Below are 17,401 nucleotides of genomic sequence, written 5' to 3'. Positions count from 1 at the left end.
CCAAAGGAAAGTCCCACTTCCGGGATGGTTTGACGGTGTGAGGGGACACATTATATGAGTGTGTACTTCAGCGTTTGCAAGGAGCATAATTTTCGGAGCCACCATTTTCCATGTGCAGTATTACTGCTGTACAAGATGGCTCTTTCAGCAACAAATGCCTGGGGGGGGGGGTTAAAGGTTCCCTTTCAACTTGCTCCACTGCAGGCTTCGGCCTACACTCTGCTCCTCTTTGATTCCCTGGGTTTCAACACTGTCAGTTGCCACCTGGAAGTGTTGTCTACACAGAAAAAAACACTAGGTGATGTGTCAGTGGGGTTCAGCACCGCCAGCTGTTCCCCTGCTGTGTAGTCGGCAACGTGTCCAGCACAAGCCACGCTGGCACAACAGAACAAAAGCTGCCACCAGTGCAGGCTTCGGCCTACACTCTGCTCCTCTCCTCCTCCTGCTGACCCTGGGCTCAAACACCGCTAGTTTTTGCCCGGAAGTGCTAGCTGCACAGAGAAAAACACCAGCCAATGTGTTAGTGGGGTTCAGCAACGCCAGCTGTTCCCCTGCTGTGTAGCCGGCAACGTGACCTGCAAACGCCATGCAGGCACAGGAACTGAAATTAAAAGGGAACCTGGCCCCACCCCCCCAGGTGTTTCTATGTATAACAGCCACCTAGTACAGCAGTACTGCTGCATTTGTACAAGGTGGCTGACTTTTTCTCCTTGCCCACGTGGAACTCAACACGTACAAAATGTGTCTCATTGAGACCATTCCACTGTCCCTGAGGTGTGACTTTCCTTTGTAATGATACGCAGCACCCCCCTTGGTAGCGTTTCCCGTCTTTTGTCATCATGGTTAGCTGGCTGCGCCTGTGCATCCGCCCTGCTAGAAACAACGCCCCTCGTTGTCATATTTATTTTGTCAGCGAGGGTGTGGTTTATGGGCACGAGCAGTGCATATGTTCGCCTGTCTTAACTCATCTCCTTCCGCCTTCTTCAGACTGTGCGGCCTCCTGGCCGTGGTAGGCGATAAGGGATCAGCTGAGGCCGCCCAGTCTGGAGCAGGTGTAAGGACATGTGTAAGCGGCAAACCTATTTACTGCACAAGGCCACGAATCCCAGCCACGCAGTGTGATTTTTGAAAACACACTGTGGGTCTGGGATTCATGTCCATCGCTAACCGCAACGGCCGACATGAAATGAGGTCAGAAGACAGGAAGCGCTCACAGCGCATGGCCAAGGGATCACAATAGCGCAGACTCCTGTACAGCAAATAACAACGCTCAGGAATCTGCGCCCAGTACCTAGGTGCAAATTTTGACACCTGTGCTGCGTCTCGTTAAAAAGACAAGTCACGCCTCCACAACTGTTTGACAGTATAATGGGCTAAATAGTGTACGTGTTTTAGTCAGCGTGTGCAAGGAGCAAAACAAATAGAGCAACCTTTTACTTGTGCAGCATTAATGCTGCACAAGGTGTGGCTCTTGTACCTTGCAACACCTGAGGGGGGGGGTTAAAGGTAACCTTTGAAATTGGTTCAACTAGGCTTCGCCTACACTCTGCTCCTCTACTCCTCCTGCTGACCCTGGGCTCAAACACCGCTAGTTTTTGCCCGGAAATGCTAGCTGCACAGAGAAAAACACCAGCCAATGTGTTAGTGGGGTTCAGCACCGCCAGCTGTTCCCCTGCTGTGTAGTCGGCAACGTGTCCAGCACAAGCCACGCTGGCACAACCGACCAAAAGCTGCCACCAGTGCAGGCTTCGCCTACACTTTGCTCCTCTCCTCCTCCTGCTGACCCTGGGCTCAAACAACGCCAGTTTCTGCCCGGACATGCTAGCTGCACAGAGAAAAACACCAGCCAATGTGTTAGTGGGGTTCAGCACCGCCTGCTGTTCCCCCGCTGTGTAGCCGGCATCGTGTCCAGCACAAGCCACGCTGGCACAACCGACCAAAAGCTGCCACCAGTGCAGGCTTCGGCCTACACTTTGCTCCTCTCCTCCTCCTCCTGCTGACCCTGGGCTCTAACACCGCTAGTTTTTGCCCGGACATGCAATCTGCACAGAGAAAAACACCAGTCAATGTGTCAGTGGGGTTCAGCAACGCCAGCTGTTCCCCTGCTGTGTAGCTTGCAACGTGACCTGCAAACGCCACGCAGGCACATGAACTGAAATTGAAGGGAGCCTGCCCCCCACCCACAGGTGTTTCTATGTATATCAGCCACCTTGTACAGCAGTACTGCTGCATTTGTACGAGGTGGCTGACTTTTTCTCCTTGCCCACGTGGAACTCAACACGTACAAAATGTGTCTCATTAGAGACCATTACAATGTCCCTGAGGTGTGACTTTCCTTTGTAATGACACGCAGCACCACCCTTGTTAGCGCTGCCCGTCTTTTGACATCATTGGTTAGCTGGCTGCGCCTGTGCATCTCCCCTGCTCGAAACAACGGCCCTCGGTGTCTTATTTTTTTGGACAGCGAGGGTGTGATTGATGGGCATGTGCAGTGCATATGTTTGCCTGTGTTCACTCATCTCCTTCCGCCTTCTTCAGACTGGGTGTCCTCATGGCCGCGGCAGGCGATAAGGGATCAGATGAGGCCGCCCAGTCTGAAGCAGGTGTAAGGACATGTGTGAGCGGCAAACATATTTAGTGCACCAGGGCACGAATCCCAGCACCGCAGTGTGATTTTTTAAAAACACACTGTGGGTCTGGGATTCATGTCCATCGCTAACCGCAACGGCCGACATGAAATGAGGTCAGAAGACAGGAAGCGCTCACAGCGCATGGCCAAGGGATCACAATAGCGCAGACTCCTGTACAGCAAATAACAACGCTCAGGAATCTGCGCCCAGTACCTAGGTGCAAATTTTGACACCTGTGCTGCGTCTCGTTAAAAAGACAAGTCACGCCTCCACAACTGTTTGACAGTATAATGGGCTAAATAGTGTACGTGTTTTAGTCAGCGTGTGCAAGGAGCAAAACAAATAGAGCAACCTTTTACTTGTGCAGCATTAATGCTGCACAAGGTGTGGCTCTTGTACCTTGCAACACCTGAGGGGGGGGTTAAAGGTAACCTTTGAAATTGGTTCAACTAGGCTTCGCCTACACTCTGCTCCTCTACTCCTCCTGCTGACCCTGGGCTCAAACACCGCTAGTTTTTGCCCGGAAATGCTAGCTGCACAGAGAAAAACACCAGCCAATGTGTTAGTGGGGTTCAGCACCGCCAGCTGTTCCCCTGCTGTGTAGTCGGCAACGTGTCCAGCACAAGCCACGCTGGCACAACCGACCAAAAGCTGCCACCAGTGCAGGCTTCGGCCTACACTTTGCTCCTCTCCTCCTCCTGCTGACCCTGGGCTCAAACAACGCCAGTTTCTGCCCGGACATGCTAGCTGCACAGAGAAAAACACCAGCCAATGTGTTAGTGGGGTTCAGCAACGCCAGCTGTTCCCCTGCTGTGTAGCTTGCAACGTGACCTGCAAACGCCACGCAGGCACATGAACTGAAATTGAAGGGAGCCTGCCCCCCACCCACAGGTGTTTCTATGTATATCAGCCACCTTGTACAGCAGTACTGCTGCATTTGTACGAGGTGGCTGACTTTTTCTCCTTGCCCACGTGGAACTCAACACGTACAAAATGTGTCTCATTAGAGACCATTACAATGTCCCTGAGGTGTGACTTTCCTTTGTAATGACACGCAGCACCCCCATTGTTAGCGCTGCCCGTCTCCTGACATCATTGGTTGGCTGGCTGTGCCTGTGCGTCCCCCCTGCCCGACACAACGCCCCCCGTTGTCTCATATATTTTGACTGCGAGGGTGTGATTGATGGGCACGAGCAGTGCATATGTTCCCCTGTTTTCACTCCCCTCCTTCCGCCTTCTTCTGACTGTGCGGCCTCATGGCCGCGGCATGCGATAAGGGATCAGCTGAGGCCGCCCAGTCTGAAGCAGGTGTAAGGACATGTGTGAGCGGCGAACATATTTACTGCACAAGGCCACGAATCCCAGCACCGCAGTGTGACTTTAGGAAAAGCCACTGTGGGTCTGGGATTTATGGCCATCGTTAACCGCACCGGCCAACATGAAATGAGGTCATGAGACGGCCTGCACTAACAGGGTATTGCCAAGGGATAACACAAGAGCGCAGACTCCTGTACAGCAAATAACAACGCTCAGGAATCTGCGCCCAGTACCTAGGTGCAAATTTTGACACCTGTGCTGCGTCTCGTTAAAAAGACAAGTCACGCCTCCACAACTGTTTGACAGTATAATGGGCTAAATAGTGTACGTGTTTTAGTCAGCGTGTGCAAGGAGCAAAACAAATAGAGCAACCTTTTACTTGTGCAGCATTAATGCTGCACAAGGTGTGGCTCTTGTACCTTGCAACACCTGAGGGGGGGGTTAAAGGTAACCTTTGAAATTGGTTCAACTAGGCTTCGGCCTACACTCTGCTCCTCTACTCCTCCTGCTGACCCTGGGCTCAAACACCGCTAGTTTTTGCCCGGAAATGCTAGCTGCACAGAGAAAAACACCAGCCAATGTGTTAGTGGGGTTCAGCACCGCCAGCTGTTCCCCTGCTGTGTAGTCGGCAACGTGTCCAGCACAAGCCACGCTGGCACAACCGACCAAAAGCTGCCACCAGTGCAGGCTTCGGCCTACACTTTGCTCCTCTCCTCCTCCTGCTGACCCTGGGCTCAAACAACGCCAGTTTCTGCCCGGACATGCTAGCTGCACAGAGAAAAACACCAGCCAATGTGTTAGTGGGGTTCAGCAACGCCAGCTGTTCCCCTGCTGTGTAGCTTGCAACGTGACCTGCAAACGCCACGCAGGCACATGAACTGAAATTGAAGGGAGCCTGCCCCCCACCCACAGGTGTTTCTATGTATATCAGCCACCTTGTACAGCAGTACTGCTGCATTTGTACGAGGTGGCTGACTTTTTCTCCTTGCCCACGTGGAACTCAACACGTACAAAATGTGTCTCATTAGAGACCATTACAATGTCCCTGAGGTGTGACTTTCCTTTGTAATGACACGCAGCACCCCCATTGTTAGCGCTGCCCGTCTCCTGACATCATTGGTTGGCTGGCTGTGCCTGTGCGTCCCCCCTGCCCGACACAACGCCCCCCGTTGTCTCATATATTTTGACTGCGAGGGTGTGATTGATGGGCACGAGCAGTGCATATGTTCCCCTGTTTTCACTCCCCTCCTTCCGCCTTCTTCTGACTGTGCGGCCTCATGGCCGCGGCATGCGATAAGGGATCAGCTGAGGCCGCCCAGTCTGAAGCAGGTGTAAGGACATGTGTGAGCGGCGAACATATTTACTGCACAAGGCCACGAATCCCAGCACCGCAGTGTGACTTTAGGAAAAGCCACTGTGGGTCTGGGATTTATGGCCATCGTTAACCGCACCGGCCAACATGAAATGAGGTCATGAGACGGCCTGCACTAACAGGGTATTGCCAAGGGATAACACAAGAGCGCAGACTCCTGTACAGCAAATAACAACGCTCAGGAATCTGCGCCCAGTACCTAGGTGCAAATTTTGACACCTGTGCTGCGTCTCGTTAAAAAGACAAGTCACGCCTCCACAACTGTTTGACAGTATAATGGGCTAAATAGTGTACGTGTTTAATTCAGCGTGTGCAAGGAGCAAAATTAAATAGAGCAACCTTTGACTTGTGCATCATTAATGCTGTTCAAGGTGTGGCTCTTGTACCTTGCAACACCTGAGGGGGGGGTTAAAGGTAACCTTTGAAATTGGTTCAACTAGGCTTCGGCCTACACTCTGCTCCTCTACTCCTCCTGCTGACCCTGGGCTCAAACACCGCTAGTTTTTGCCCGGAAATGCTAGCTGCACAGAGAAAAACACCAGCCAATGTGTTAGTGGGGTTCAGCACCGCCAGCTGTTCCCCCGCTGTGTAGCCGGCATCGTGTCCAGCACAAGCCACGCTGGCACAACCGACCAAAAGCTGCCACCAGTGCAGGCTTCGGCCTACACTTTGCTCCTCTCCTCCTCCTCCTGCTGACCCTGGGCTCTAACACCGCTAGTTTTTGCCCGGACATGCAATCTGCACAGAGAAAAACACCAGTCAATGTGTCAGTGGGGTTCAGCAACGCCAGCTGTTCCCCTGCTGTGTAGCTTGCAACGTGACCTGCAAACGCCACGCAGGCACATGAACTGAAATTGAAGGGAGCCTGCCCCCCACCCCCCCAGGTGTTTCTATGTATAACAGCCACCTTGTACAGCAGTACTGCTGCATTTGTACAAGGTGGCTGACTTTTTCTCCTTGCACACGTGGAACTCAACAAGTACAAAATGTGTCTCATTACAGACCATTACAATGTCCCTGAGGTGTGACTTTCCTTTTTAATGACACGCAGCACCCCCATTGTTAGCGCTGCCCGTCTCCTGACATCATTGGTTGGCTGGCTGTGCCTGTGCGTCCCCCCTGCCCGACACAACGCCCCCCGTTGTCTCATATATTTTGACTGCGAGGGTGTGATTGATGGGCACGAGCAGTGCATATGTTCCCCTGTTTTCACTCCCCTCCTTCCGCCTTCTTCTGACTGTGCGGCCTCATGGCCGCGGCATGCGATAAGGGATCAGCTGAGGCCGCCCAGTCTGAAGCAGGTGTAAGGACATGTGTGAGCGGCGAACATATTTACTGCACAAGGCCACGAATCCCAGCACCGCAGTGTGACTTTAGGAAAAGCCACTATGGGTCTGGGATTTATGGCCATCGTTAACCGCACCGGCCAACATGAAATGAGGTCATGAGACGGCCTGCACTAACAGGGTATTGCCAAGGGATAACACAAGAGCGCAGTTTCCTGTACTGCAAATAACAACGGTAAGGAATCTGCGCACAGCACCTAGGTGTAAATTTGTACACCTGTGCTGCGTCTCCTTAAAAAGACTAGTAGTCACGCCTCCACTACTGTTTGACAGTATAATGGGCTAAATAGTGTACGTGTTTAATTCAGCGTGTGCAAGGAGCAAAATTAAATAGAGCAACCTTTGACTTGTGCATCATTAATGCTGTTCAAGGTGTGGCTCTTGTACCTTGCAACACCTGAGGGGGGGGGTTAAAGGTAACCTTTGAAATTGGTTCAACTAGGCTTCGGCCTACACTCTGCTCCTCTACTCCTCCTGCTGACCCTGGGCTCAAACACCGCTAGTTTTTGCCCGGAAATGCTAGCTGCACAGAGAAAAACACCAGCCAATGTGTTAGTGGGGTTCAGCACCGCCAGCTGTTCCCCCGCTGTGTAGCCGGCATCGTGTCCAGCACAAGCCACGCTGGCACAACCGACCAAAAGCTGCCACCAGTGCAGGCTTCGGCCTACACTTTGCTCCTCTCCTCCTCCTCCTGCTGACCCTGGGCTCTAACACCGCTAGTTTTTGCCCGGACATGCAATCTGCACAGAGAAAAACACCAGTCAATGTGTCAGTGGGGTTCAGCAACGCCAGCTGTTCCCCTGCTGTGTAGCTTGCAACGTGACCTGCAAACGCCACGCAGGCACATGAACTGAAATTGAAGGGAGCCTGCCCCCCACCCACAGGTGTTTCTATGTATAACAGCCACCTTGTACAGCAGTACTGCTGCATTTGTACGAGGTGGCTGACTTTTTCTCCTTGCCCACGTGGAACTCAACACGTACAAAATGTGTCTCATTAGAGACCATTACAATGTCCCTGAGGTGTGACTTTCCTTTGTAATGACACGCAGCACCACCCTTGTTAGCGCTGCCCGTCTTTTGACATCATTGGTTAGCTGGCTGCGCCTGTGCATCTCCCCTGCTCGAAACAACGCCCCTCGGTGTCTTATTTTTTTGGACAGCGAGGGTGTGATTGATGGGCATGTGCAGTGCATATGTTTGCCTGTGTTCACTCATCTCCTTCCGCCTTCTTCAGACTGGGTGTCCTCATGGCCTCGGCAGGCGATAAGGGATCAGATGAGGCCGTCCAGTCTGAAGCAGGTGTAAGGACATGTGTGAGCGGCAAACATATTTACTGCACCAGGGCACGAATCCCAGCACCGCAGTGTGATTTTTTAAAAACACACTGTGGGTCTGGGATTCATGTCCATCGCTAACCGCAACGGCCAACATGAAATGAGGTCATAAGACAGGAAGCGCTCACAGCGCATGGCCAAAGGATCACAAGAGCGCAGACTCCTGTACAGCAACTAACAACGCTCAGGAAGCTGCGCCCATGCAAAAAGGTGTTGTTTTCGACACCTGTGCTGCTTTTCTTTAAAAAGACAAGTCACGCCTCCACTACTGTTAAACAGTATAATGGGCTAAATAGTCTACGTGTTGCATTCAGCTTGTGCAAGTAGACAAATTAATAGAGCAACCTTTTACTTGTGCAGCATTAATGCTGCAGAAGGAGTGGCTCTTGTTCTTTGTAACACCTGAGGGGGGGTTAAAGGTAACCTTTGAAATTGGTTCAACTAGGCTTCGGCCTACACTCTGCTCCTCTCCTCCTCCTGCTGACCCTGGGCTCTAACAACGCTAGTTTTTGCCCGGAAATGCTAGCTGCACAGAGAAAAACACCAGCCAATGTGTTAGTGGGGTTCAGCAACGCCAGCTGTTCCCCCGCTGTGTAGCCGGCATCGTGTCCAGCACAAGCCACGCTGGCACAACCGACCAAAAGCTGCCACCAGTGCAGGCTTCGGCCTACACTTTGCTCCTCTCCTCCTCCTCCTGCTGACCCTGGGCTCAAACACCGCTAGTTTTTGCCCGGAAATGCTAGCTGCACAGAGAAAAACACCAGCCAATGTGTTAGTGGGGTTCAGCAACGCCAGCTGTTCCCCCGCTGTGTAGCCGGCATCGTGTCCAGCACAAGCCACGCTGGCACAACCGACCAAAAGCTGCCACCAGTGCAGGCTTCGGCCTACACTTTGCTCCTCTCCTCCTCCTCCTGCTGACCCTGGGCTCAAACACCGCTAGTTTTTGCCCGGAAATGCTAGCTGCACAGAGAAAAACACCAGCCAATGTGTTAGTGGGGTTCAGCACCGCCAGCTGTTCCCCTGCTGTGCAGCTTGCAACGTGACCTGCAAACGCCACGCAGGCACATGAACTGAAATTGAAGGGAGCCTGGCCCCCACCCCCAGGTGTTTCTATGTATAACAGCCACCTTGTACAGCAGTACTGCTGCATTTGTACAAGGTGGCTGATGTTTTCTCCTTGCCCACGTGGAACTCAACACGTACAAAATGTGTCTCTTTGAGACCATTCCACTGTCCCTGAGGTGTGACTTTCCTTTCTAATGATACGCAGCACCCCCCTTGGTAGCGCTTCCCGTCTTCTGACATCATTGGTTGGCTACTTGCGCCTGTTCGTCCGCCCTGCCTGAATAAAATGCTCCTCGTTGTCTTAATTATTTTGACTGCGAGGGTGTGATTGATGGGCACGAGCAGTGCATATCTTCGCCTGTCTTAACTCATCTCCTTCAGCCTTCTTCAGACTGTGCAGCCTCATGGCCGCGGCATGCGAGAAGGGATCAGCAGAGGCCGCCCAGTCTGAAGCAGGTGTAAGGACGTGTGTGAGCGGCCAAAATATTTACTGCTCAAGGCCACGAATCCCAGCACCGCAGTGTGGCTTTATGAAAAGACACTGTGGGTCTGGGATTTATGGCCATCGTTAACCGCACCGGCCAACATGAAATGATGTCATAAGATGGGCAGCGCTAACAGGGCATTGCCAAGGGATAACACAAGAGCGCAGACTCCTGTACAGCAAATAACAACGCTCAGGAAGCTGCTCCAAGCACCAAGGCGTTATTTTGGACACCTGTGCTGCGTCTCATCAAAAAACCAAGTCACGCATCCACTACAGTTTGACTGTAGAATGGGGTAAATTGTGTATGTCTTTCATTCAGCGTGTGCAAGTAGACAAATTAATAGAGCAACCTTTCACTTGTGCAGCATTAATACTGCACAAGGTGTGTCTCTTGTACTTTGTAACACCTGAGGGGGGGGTTAAAGGTTTCCTTTGAAATTGGTTCAACTAAGCTTCGGCCTACACTCTGCTCCTCTCCTCCTCCTCCTGCTTCAACACGGGCTCTAACATCGCTAGTTTTTGCCCGCAAGTGCTAGCTGCACAGAGAAAAACACACGCCATTGTGTTAGTGGGGTTCAGCAACGCCAGCTGTTCCCCCAGTGTGTAGCCGGCAAAGTGTCCTGCAAACGCAACGCAGACACAAAGCTGCCTCCAGTGCAGGCTTCGGCCTACACTCATCTCCCCCTGCTTACCCTTTGCTCCAACACCGCTAGTTGGGGCTCTAGGAAGACAATCTTTAATAGGCAAGGCAACGCATCCGGGTTCCAGCACCGCCAGCTGGTTCTCGGCAGTGTTCTTGTCACAGGTACTCCCTCGTGCCAAGCCTGGTTTCAGCACCGTCAGCTGTTTCCGGGTTGTGTCAACTTCACTGAGACGCCTATGCTTGCCCCGTCGTGGTGCGGTCGGGTTAGCCAACTCCAGGGTGCCTCCAGTTTAGGAGCTTCCTATGTGGGCTGCGTGAACTGGTAGTCAAGGCTGGTTCTGTAGTGCCAGTAGGCCCAGCTCCCCCTGTAGGACTGTTGGGGTTCGGTAACTGCGGCTGCCTCGCGGCCTAGCTGTTCTCTCCTCTCCTGTGGACCTTCGGGTCCACCACCTGGTTCCAGCACCGTCAGCTGGTTCCGGGCCGAGCCTTTGGCTTAGGTGCCTCCTCCTGGGTATCCGAGTTCCGCCAACGCCAGGCGGTCCTTGGTAGTGCTTTTAAGCGCGGGCACCTACAGCTTAGTAACCGGGTTCCAGCACCGTCAGCTGGTCCTCGGTCGTGCCATTGGCTCTTGCACACTGGGGCAACGCATCCGGGTTCCAGCACCGCCAGCTGGTTCTCGGCAGTGTTTTTGTCACAGGTACTCCCTCGTGCCAAGCCTGGTTTCAGCACCGTCAGCTGTTTCCGGGTTGTGTCAAGCTCACTGAGACACCTATGCTTGCCTCGTCGTGGTGCGGTCGGGTTAGCCAACTCCAGGGTGCCTCCAGTTTAGGAGCTTCCTATGTGGGCTGCGTGAACTGGTAGTCAAGGCTGGTTCTGTAGTGCCAGTAGGCCCAGCTCCCCCTGTAGGACTGTTGGGGTTCGGTAACTGCGGCTGCCTCGCGGCCTAGCTGTTCTCTCCTCTCCTGTGGGCCTTGGGGTCCACCACCTGGTTCCAGCACCGTCAGCTGGTTCCGGGCCGAGCCTTTGGCTTAGGTGCCTCCTCCTGGGTATCCGAGTTCCGCCAACGCCAGGCGGTCCTTGGTAGTGCTTTTAAGCGCGGGCACCTACAGCTTAGTAACCGGGTTCCAGCACCGTCAGCTGGTCCTCGGTCGTGCCATTGGCTCTTGCACACTGGGGCAACGCATCCGGGTTCCAGCACCGCCAGCTGGTTCTCGGCAGTGTTTTTGTCACAGGTACTCCCTCGTGCCAAGCCTGGTTTCAGCACCGTCAGCTGTTTCCGGGTTGTGTCAAGCTCACTGAGACACCTATGCTTGCCTCGTCGTGGTGCGGTCGGGTTAGCCAACTCCAGGGTGCCTCCAGTTTAGGAGCTTCCTATGTGGGCTGCGTGAACTGGTAGTCAAGGCTGGTTCTGTAGTGCCAGTAGGCCCAGCTCCCCCTGTAGGACTGTTGGGGTTCGGTAACTGCGGCTGCCTCGCGGCCTAGCTGTTCTCTCCTCTCCTGTGGACCTTCGGGTCCACCACCTGGTTCCAGCACCGTCAGCTGGTTCCGGGCCGAGCCTTTGGCTTAGGTGCCTCCTCCTGGGTATCCGAGTTCCGCCAACGCCAGGCGGTCCTTGGTAGTGCTTTTAAGCGCGGGCACCTACAGCTTAGTAACCGGGTTCCAGCACCGTCAGCTGGTCCTCGGTCGTGCCATTGGCTCTTGCACACTGGGGCAACGCATCCGGGTTCCAGCACCGCCAGCTGGTTCTCGGCAGTGTTTTTGTCACAGGTACTCCCTCGTGCCAAGCCTGGTTTCAGCACCGTCAGCTGTTTCCGGGTTGTGTCAAGCTCACTGAGACACCTATGCTTGCCTCGTCGTGGTGCGGTCGGGTTAGCCAACTCCAGGGTGCCTCCAGTTTAGGAGCTTCCTATGTGGGCTGCGTGAACTGGTAGTCAAGGCTGGTTCTGTAGTGCCAGTAGGCCCAGCTCCCCCTGTAGGACTGTTGGGGTTCGGTAACTGCGGCTGCCTCGCGGCCTAGCTGTTCTCTCCTCTCCTGTGGACCTTCGGGTCCACCACCTGGTTCCAGCACCGTCAGCTGGTTCCGGGCCGAGCCTTTGGCTTAGGTGCCTCCTCCTGGGTATCCGAGTTCCGCCAACGCCAGGCGGTCCTTGGTAGTGCTTTTAAGCGCGGGCACCTACAGCTTAGTAACCGGGTTCCAGCACCGTCAGCTGGTCCTCGGTCGTGCCATTGGCTCTTGCACACTGGGGCAACGCATCCGGGTTCCAGCACCGCCAGCTGGTTCTCGGCAGTGTTTTTGTCACAGGTACTCCCTCGTGCCAAGCCTGGTTTCAGCACCGTCAGCTGTTTCCGGGTTGTGTCAAGCTCACTGAGACACCTATGCTTGCCTCGTCGTGGTGCGGTCGGGTTAGCCAACTCCAGGGTGCCTCCAGTTTAGGAGCTTCCTATGTGGGCTGCGTGAACTGGTAGTCAAGGCTGGTTCTGTAGTGCCAGTAGGCCCAGCTCCCCCTGTAGGACTGTTGGGGTTCGGTAACTGCGGCTGCCTCGCGGCCTAGCTGTTCTCTCCTCTCCTGTGGGCCTTGGGGTCCACCACCTGGTTCCAGCACCGTCAGCTGGTTCCGGGCCGAGCCTTTGGCTTAGGTGCCTCCTCCTGGGTATCCGAGTTCCGCCAACGCCAGGCGGTCCTTGGTAGTGCTTTTAAGCGCGGGCACCTACAGCTTAGTAACCGGGTTCCAGCACCGTCAGCTGGTCCTCGGTCGTGCCATTGGCTCTTGCACACTGGGGCAACGCATCCGGGTTCCAGCACCGCCAGCTGGTTCTCGGCAGTGTTTTTGTCACAGGTACTCCCTCGTGCCAAGCCTGGTTTCAGCACCGTCAGCTGTTTCCGGGTTGTGTCAAGCTCACTGAGACACCTATGCTTGCCTCGTCGTGGTGCGGTCGGGTTAGCCAACTCCAGGGTGCCTCCAGTTTAGGAGCTTCCTATGTGGGCTGCGTGAACTGGTAGTCAAGGCTGGTTCTGTAGTGCCAGTAGGCCCAGCTCCCCCTGTAGGACTGTTGGGGTTCGGTAACTGCGGCTGCCTCGCGGCCTAGCTGTTCTCTCCTCTCCTGTGGACCTTCGGGTCCACCACCTGGTTCCAGCACCGTCAGCTGGTTCCGGGCCGAGCCTTTGGCTTAGGTGCCTCCTCCTGGGTATCCGAGTTCCGCCAACGCCAGGCGGTCCTTGGTAGTGCTTTTAAGCGCGGGCACCTACAGCTTAGTAACCGGGTTCCAGCACCGTCAGCTGGTCCTCGGTCGTGCCATTGGCTCTTGCACACTGGGGCAACGCATCCGGGTTCCAGCACCGCCAGCTGGTTCTCGGCAGTGTTTTTGTCACAGGTACTCCCTCGTGCCAAGCCTGGTTTCAGCACCGTCAGCTGTTTCCGGGTTGTGTCAAGCTCACTGAGACACCTATGCTTGCCTCGTCGTGGTGCGGTCGGGTTAGCCAACTCCAGGGTGCCTCCAGTTTAGGAGCTTCCTATGTGGGCTGCGTGAACTGGTAGTCAAGGCTGGTTCTGTAGTGCCAGTAGGCCCAGCTCCCCCTGTAGGACTGTTGGGGTTCGGTAACTGCGGCTGCCTCGCGGCCTAGCTGTTCTCTCCTCTCCTGTGGGCCTTGGGGTCCACCACCTGGTTCCAGCACCGTCAGCTGGTTCCGGGCCGAGCCTTTGGCTTAGGTGCCTCCTCCTGGGTATCCGAGTTCCGCCAACGCCAGGCGGTCCTTGGTAGTGCTTTTAAGCGCGGGCACCTACAGCTTAGTAACCGGGTTCCAGCACCGTCAGCTGGTCCTCGGTCGTGCCATTGGCTCTTGCACACTGGGGCAACGCATCCGGGTTCCAGCACCGCCAGCTGGTTCTCGGCAGTGTTTTTGTCACAGGTACTCCCTCGTGCCAAGCCTGGTTTCAGCACCGTCAGCTGTTTCCGGGTTGTGTCAAGCTCACTGAGACACCTATGCTTGCCTCGTCGTGGTGCGGTCGGGTTAGCCAACTCCAGGGTGCCTCCAGTTTAGGAGCTTCCTATGTGGGCTGCGTGAACTGGTAGTCAAGGCTGGTTCTGTAGTGCCAGTAGGCCCAGCTCCCCCTGTAGGACTGTTGGGGTTCGGTAACTGCGGCTGCCTCGCGGCCTAGCTGTTCTCTCCTCTCCTGTGGACCTTCGGGTCCACCACCTGGTTCCAGCACCGTCAGCTGGTTCCGGGCCGAGCCTTTGGCTTAGGTGCCTCCTCCTGGGTATCCGAGTTCCGCCAACGCCAGGCGGTCCTTGGTAGTGCTTTTAAGCGCGGGCACCTACAGCTTAGTAACCGGGTTCCAGCACCGTCAGCTGGTCCTCGGTCGTGCCATTGGCTCTTGCACACTGGGGCAACGCATCCGGGTTCCAGCACCGCCAGCTGGTTCTCGGCAGTGTTTTTGTCACAGGTACTCCCTCGTGCCAAGCCTGGTTTCAGCACCGTCAGCTGTTTCCGGGTTGTGTCAAGCTCACTGAGACACCTATGCTTGCCTCGTCGTGGTGCGGTCGGGTTAGCCAACTCCAGGGTGCCTCCAGTTTAGGAGCTTCCTATGTGGGCTGCGTGAACTGGTAGTCAAGGCTGGTTCTGTAGTGCCAGTAGGCCCAGCTCCCCCTGTAGGACTGTTGGGGTTCGGTAACTGCGGCTGCCTCGCGGCCTAGCTGTTCTCTCCTCTCCTGTGGACCTTCGGGTCCACCACCTGGTTCCAGCACCGTCAGCTGGTTCCGGGCCGAGCCTTTGGCTTAGGTGCCTCCTCCTGGGTATCCGAGTTCCGCCAACGCCAGGCGGTCCTTGGTAGTGCTTTTAAGCGCGGGCACCTACAGCTTAGTAACCGGGTTCCAGCACCGTCAGCTGGTCCTCGGTCGTGCCATTGGCTCTTGCACACTGGGGCAACGCATCCGGGTTCCAGCACCGCCAGCTGGTTCTCGGCAGTGTTTTTGTCACAGGTACTCCCTCGTGCCAAGCCTGGTTTCAGCACCGTCAGCTGTTTCCGGGTTGTGTCAAGCTCACTGAGACACCTATGCTTGCCTCGTCGTGGTGCGGTCGGGTTAGCCAACTCCAGGGTGCCTCCAGTTTAGGAGCTTCCTATGTGGGCTGCGTGAACTGGTAGTCAAGGCTGGTTCTGTAGTGCCAGTAGGCCCAGCTCCCCCTGTAGGACTGTTGGGGTTCGGTAACTGCGGCTGCCTCGCGGCCTAGCTGTTCTCTCCTCTCCTGTGGACCTTCGGGTCCACCACCTGGTTCCAGCACCGTCAGCTGGTTCCGGGCCGAGCCTTTGGCTTAGGTGCCTCCTCCTGGGTATCCGAGTTCCGCCAACGCCAGGCGGTCCTTGGTAGTGCTTTTAAGCGCGGGCACCTACAGCTTAGTAACCGGGTTCCAGCACCGTCAGCTGGTCCTCGGTCGTGCCATTGGCTCTTGCACACTGGGGCAACGCATCCGGGTTCCAGCACCGCCAGCTGGTTCTCGGCAGTGTTTTTGTCACAGGTACTCCCTCGTGCCAAGCCTGGTTTCAGCACCGTCAGCTGTTTCCGGGTTGTGTCAAGCTCACTGAGACACCTATGCTTGCCTCGTCGTGGTGCGGTCGGGTTAGCCAACTCCAGGGTGCCTCCAGTTTAGGAGCTTCCTATGTGGGCTGCGTGAACTGGTAGTCAAGGCTGGTTCTGTAGTGCCAGTAGGCCCAGCTCCCCCTGTAGGACTGTTGGGGTTCGGTAACTGCGGCTGCCTCGCGGCCTAGCTGTTCTCTCCTCTCCTGTGGGCCTTGGGGTCCACCACCTGGTTCCAGCACCGTCAGCTGGTTCCGGGCCGAGCCTTTGGCTTAGGTGCCTCCTCCTGGGTATCCGAGTTCCGCCAACGCCAGGCGGTCCTTGGTAGTGCTTTTAAGCGCGGGCACCTACAGCTTAGTAACCGGGTTCCAGCACCGTCAGCTGGTCCTCGGTCGTGCCATTGGCTCTTGCACACTGGGGCAACGCATCCGGGTTCCAGCACCGCCAGCTGGTTCTCGGCAGTGTTCTTGTCACAGGTACTCCCTCGTGCCAAGCCTGGTTTCAGCACCGTCAGCTGTTTCCGGGTTGTGTCAACTTCACTGAGACGCCTATGCTTGCCCCGTCGTGGTGCGGTCGAGTTAGCCAACTCCAGGGTGCCTCCAGTTTAGGAGCTTCCTATGTGGGCTGCGTGAACTGGTAGTCAAGGCTGGTTATGTAGTGCCAGTAGGCCCAGCTCCCCCTGTAGGACTGTTGGGGTTCGGTAACTGCGGCTGCCTCGCGGCCTAGCTGTTCTCTCCTCTCCTGTGGGCCTTCGGGTCCACCACCTGGTTCCAGCACCGTCAGCTGGTTCTCGGCAGTGTCTTTTGCTCTTGTACCTTCTGCTCCCCATCCTGGTTCCAGTACCGTCAGCTGGTTCCGGGCAGAGCCTTTGGCTTAGGTGCCTCCTTCTGGGTATCCAAGTTCCACCAACGTCAGGTGGTCCTTGGTAGTGCTTTCAGGCACGGGTACCTCCTGCTTAGTAACCGGGTTCCAGTAACGTCAGCTGGTCCTCGGTAGTTCCATTGGCTCTTGGACCTTCGGCTACCCATCCGGGTTCCAGTACCGTCAGCTGGTTCTCGGCAGTGTCTTTTGCTCTTGTACCTTCTGCTCCCCATCCTGGTTCCAGTAACGTCAGCTGGTTCCGGGCAGAGCCTTTGGCTTAGGTGCCTCCTTCTGGGTATCCGAGTTCCGTCAACGTCAGGCGGTCCTTGGTAGTGCTTTTTAGCACGGGTACCTCCTGCTTAGTAACCGGGTTCCAGTAACGTCAGCTGGTCCTCGGTAGTTCCATAGGCTCTTGAACCTTCGGGTAGCCATCCGAGTTCCAGTTCCATCAGCTGGTTCTTGGCATTTTCTCAGCCTTCTTGTACCTTCTGCTACATTTCCAAGTTGAAGACCCTAACGTCGACGACCCGGAAGACCACCACGATGACGACGACACGGAAGACCACCCCGATGACGACGACGACGACGGCGGAGATGACGACACTGGAGACGACGACCCTGGAGACGACAACATGGAAGACCGAGAAGCAGAAGAACAAGAGGCTGCAGAACAAAGAGCAGAAGAACATTAAGCATAAGACTTAATATCAGAGCAAAAGATATTATCTAAATTATATGCAGAAGAAGACTAAGCAGTGTATGGGGGTGAGTCC

Source organism: Ranitomeya imitator, chromosome 3, assembly GCF_032444005.1.
Source record: "Ranitomeya imitator isolate aRanImi1 chromosome 3, aRanImi1.pri, whole genome shotgun sequence".
In the NCBI taxonomy this organism is placed as follows: Eukaryota; Metazoa; Chordata; class Amphibia; order Anura; family Dendrobatidae; genus Ranitomeya; species Ranitomeya imitator.
This window is presented reverse-complemented; position numbering follows the sequence as displayed.